This window comes from Tachysurus fulvidraco, chromosome 2, assembly GCF_022655615.1.
Source record: "Tachysurus fulvidraco isolate hzauxx_2018 chromosome 2, HZAU_PFXX_2.0, whole genome shotgun sequence".
Taxonomy (NCBI): Eukaryota; Metazoa; Chordata; class Actinopteri; order Siluriformes; family Bagridae; genus Tachysurus; species Tachysurus fulvidraco.
Genome location: NC_062519.1, coordinates 23,568,366 through 23,573,238, shown reverse-complemented (window position 1 = coordinate 23,573,238; position 4,873 = coordinate 23,568,366).

Genomic DNA, 4,873 nt, shown 5'->3' with positions numbered 1-4,873 from the left:
TCGTTTTTTTGTTTATGGGTATTTTATATATCTTCAGCAAATAGACACTTTTTTTCTAGAAGATTTACACACACACACACACACACACACACACACACACACACACACACACACACACATATTTATGTATATATATATATATATATATATATATATATATATATATATATATATATATATATATATACGTATATATATATATATATATATATATATATATATATATATATATATATATATATATATATATATATAGAGAGAGAGAGAGAGAGAGAGAGAGAGAGAGAGAGATAGACAGACAGAGAGAGAGAGAGTATATGTACAGTTATGTATATGTATTATTACTGCCAATACTGCGTTGCTAATTGTACAGTCCACTAGGGGGCAGTGTTACGTGGCACAAACCGGAATTTACAGAATGAAGATACAGAGACAGAGAGAGAGCATATACAATCACAGTTCCGTGCGTTTTTTTTTTTTTTTTTGTAGGAATAATAAACAAGAAACATAAATAACACGAGTGCAGAACTCGAGAAGAAGCTTTACGACGTGTCGGGGCGTTCCAGCTATATGTGCTGAAAACTGCTTCATTCGGTGTTAATAAGCTAAACATAGGGCAGTGTAGTGTGTGACATCGTACTGTGTTTGTAAAGGAAACTAAACTAATAATAAGCGGCATCCTGAAAGCCCTTTAGTTACAGTGACACCGCTCATGCACTGTATTATCACTAACACAGGGATTATATGGAGTATTAGGTTCATCTTTTATTTGTTCACACTAATATTCTGTCTATTTTGGTTTTCAATCTGGAACAGGAACAAAATAAACAAAAGAGATTCAGTTCGATATATTTGTATATCGCTTTCAACAATTTCCCATCAAAAGAAATAAACAGAATAATGAGAAAAATAAATAAATGAATATATACAATTAAAGTGTAAAATTAATTTAAACAAGATTAACTTAACATTTACGATACTATATGTCCATCCCTATCTCTAATGAGCAAGCCGGAGGTGACGCGGCAAAGAAAAACTCCCTGAGAGGACATGAGGAAGAAACCTTGAGAGGAAAAAGAATCAGAAGGGAACCTCATTGTCATTTGGGTGACACTGGACAATAAATAGTATGAATGTAAATAATGTCATTTCTACAACAGTTTATAATAGTGCAAGTGCTCCTGAGGACCTAATGGGTCATTGTAGCACAGACCTGATTGGTGATAAAGACCAGACCATACAGCTGACTGACACAACATTGGTTCAAAACAATAGAATAGAATAGAATAGAACGGGGTATAGAAGCCTTTATTATCACCACATATACATTACAGCACAGTGGAATTCTTTTCTTCACATACCCCAACTGAGGAGGTTGGGGTCAGAGTGCCGGGCAGCTACTGTATGATACAGCGCCCCTGGAGCAGGGAGGGCTCAAGGGCCCAGCAGTGGCAGCTTTGCTGTGCTGGGCCTTGAACCCGATCCTCCGATCAACAACCCAGAGCCTTAAACAGTTGAGCCACCACTGCCCCAATACATAACAAGGCATGACCGTCTCCGGGCGGCTTCATACACAACAATCCCATGAGACACTGGGCAATGGCTGTCAACTTCAGGAAGTTCTGCACTGAACAGTTCATCCTGTGTACAATGTTTCTTGTTGTTCACGTCAAAGATAAACTCGCCTGGACAACCAACACCAGGTCTCTGTCCAAGAGAGTTAGCACTTGCCAATTTACATTGAGATGCATTCTCTATCATTAAATCTGACTTTCCTGCATTCATATATCTATATGTGGGGTTTTGTGACAGAAACTGTTGTTTATGAGTCTATTAATTTTTTTCAGGTAAAAATCTGTGTGATCTACTGGACAGCCATATTGTAGAAACCAAAAGGATGATAAATCTGACTGCAGATACCATTGCTGAGATTACGCAGTACTTCAGTGACCAGTATTCTATGCACAGATCACCTGCAATTCTGCTATTCAAATGCTCTCTATTCACATCTTCACCATCTTCTGAGGGAATTTTTATTGTACTGACTCATTGGTTTAGTGTGAGAGAATATTCTCAAGGCAGTGGTAGTAATAAACAAACAAACAAACACATAAATAAATAAAAGGAAATAGGCATAGGCCCTGCAGTTAAACATGTCCATTCCCAAATATTAATATTTACCACTCTTCAGGTCACAAGCCCTTTACTGACCATTCCAAAATACCATTGATTTATTTTAATCATATATTATTTCTTCCATTCTCTCCTGGTCCAGTTCTGATGCTCGTGTGCCCATTGTTTGTGCTTCCAGTAGTAGACAGGGGCCAGCATGAGCATCCTGACTGATCTGCGGCTATGCAACCCCATATGCAACAAACTGTGATGCACTGAGTATTCTGAGTATACTTTCCATCAGAACCAGGATGAACTTCAGCAATTTGAGCGACAGTAGCTCGCCTGTTGGATCGGACCACACGGACCAGGCTTTGCTCCCAACGTGCATCAATGAACCTTGTTGCCGGTTCACCGCTGTTTCTTCCTTGGGCCACTTTTGCTAGATACTGAACACTGTAGACAGAGAAAACCCCACAATAGCTGCAGTGTTTTGAAGCCAGTCATCTAAACTGGACCTTGTCAAATTTGGACCTTGTCAAACATGCTCAAATCTTAATGCTTGCCCATTTTTTCTGCTTCTAACACATCAACTTTCAGGACAAAATGTTCACTTGCTGCATAATAAATCTCATCCACTAGCAGGTGCCGTGATGAAGAGATAATCAGTGTTATTCACTTCACCTGTTTCCTATTGTGATCACCGTGTCTATTTAACTGTGTCGCGTTGCCTTGTGCATCGCGGAATTTGTCCTGTCCTGTCTTTAGTCCGTGTCATGTTTCGTGTTCCCTCTGTTATTAAACCCTGTTTGTTTTGCTATCCTGCGTTTGGGTCCGCTTCATTCCCGTGTTCAATGACAGTATGATTGTTATTTGTTATTAGCCACACTGGTTGTTAGCCCCTGCCACATGGGCTTTTTGTTTAGAACTGTGTTAAGGTGTACTGTGGTGTGTTCTTCCCTGTCTTGCTTCCTCTCTCTTTCTTGTTTGGATTCTCCCACTCATTCTCTCTGGCAGGTAGCTTAATGCCCCCAGCTGCACCGACATAAAAACAAAAGTGTGAGGCAGCATAAATGTAAAGGAAAACCCCACAGACTGATCAGTTTTATTATTTTTTTATTCTGAAAACTGAACAGTAAGCAAACGTTTGTAAATCTGTATGGTCGACAAAGTGTAAAGTGCCACTTCAACACTCTGAATAGCAACTTTAAGGACAACTAGCATCCAAATTCAAGTCATAGAAGGGTTGCAAATATAATGGCAGAAAACATTCTGTTACTGTTAACCATAAAATGTTTATCACATCAGTGCAAGCAAGTCCTTTGGTGTTTTGTGGAACATTGCTATTTCTAAAAACTACTGAAACTCAAGGAAATTACAGTTATATAAAAGTGCTTTTACAAGCCAAAGAGCTGCAGCAAAGCTCCTACTCACAACGCTCGTTTCCACCTACCTATATGAGACACCATTTAACGAACTTTGTCGAGAACCAGGAATGAATTGGACTCTCCAATGCACATCTTGATATGTGTCACAGGAGTGTAACAACAAAATACAGTCCCAACATCAGAGGTCACTTTTACTTTTCATACTCAAACCCATGGAGAGTGGATTTCTGTTCATATTTGGGTTACACATTGGCCTTCTGGCCAGAGTCCCTGCTTGCACAATGGGAATAATTTTTCGATCTTTTAGTGAAATTATGTGTAACCGTTTGTGTAAATAAAACTGAACCAAAAATTGCTAACGGATTTATAATTCTATACAGTAAATGCTGATATTCTGCATATTTATACTGTATGCGTTTATGATCAGTGTTGGGCAGTAACCCGTTACTGTAACCCAGTAACGTTTGACAGTAACTAATACTAAAACGCATTACTTTTTAAATAAAGTAACTCCGTTACCATTACCGTTACCATAGGGTGCGTTTGTCCGTTACTTTTTTAAATGAATTAATTTAGGCTGAAGTGTAGCCTACAGCGTAACCTGTTTACAGCAGGTTAACACATTGTAGGATTGGGGGATGCCAACCTGTAAACACGAAGACGCCGCACTGTGTTTCCGTTTATTCATGTATATGCGGCAGTAATAGCGCAGTCGAGGTGAGAGCAAGACGAGTTTCTCAAAGTGGAAATATGCTTATTATTTCACTTTAGCTGAGCATAGACAAAAACAGTCAAACTTTCAGTCAAACGTAAGCTGTGTCTTTCTGGTTCGAAGGTCCTATCCATTAATGGGAACAATAAAGAACGTTCTTTAAAAAAGTAACTAAAAAGTTACTTTTAACAGTAATGCATTACTTCTTGGTGTAAGTAATCAATAACGTAATTGAGTTACTTTTTGAATGAAGTAACTAGTAACTGTAACCAGTTACTATTTCTTAGTAAGTAGCACAACACTGTTTATGTCCAACCTTTGAAAACCAAATGTGTGCAAGACATAGGTGATCTGTATGTACTCATGCCCCCCCAAAAAAACTCCATAAAAGCCACAGAACAAACTGGTATAGCATAAATTAAGGATACAGCCAAAAACCCTTTAATAATATCTATTATTAACAATTAAAATGCGAACAATAAATGTACAGTGAGCTGAGGTATTTGTTTACATACAGATAGATCCTGTCCTTCGTTTGTACTGCAAAAGTTCTTTCATTTGTAATTAAATAGTTTTAATTTCCAATTTTCACTTTCTTTATTACTATATTATAATATATACTATACAGACTTCAAAGCACTTTTTCTATAAAAACGTGTTA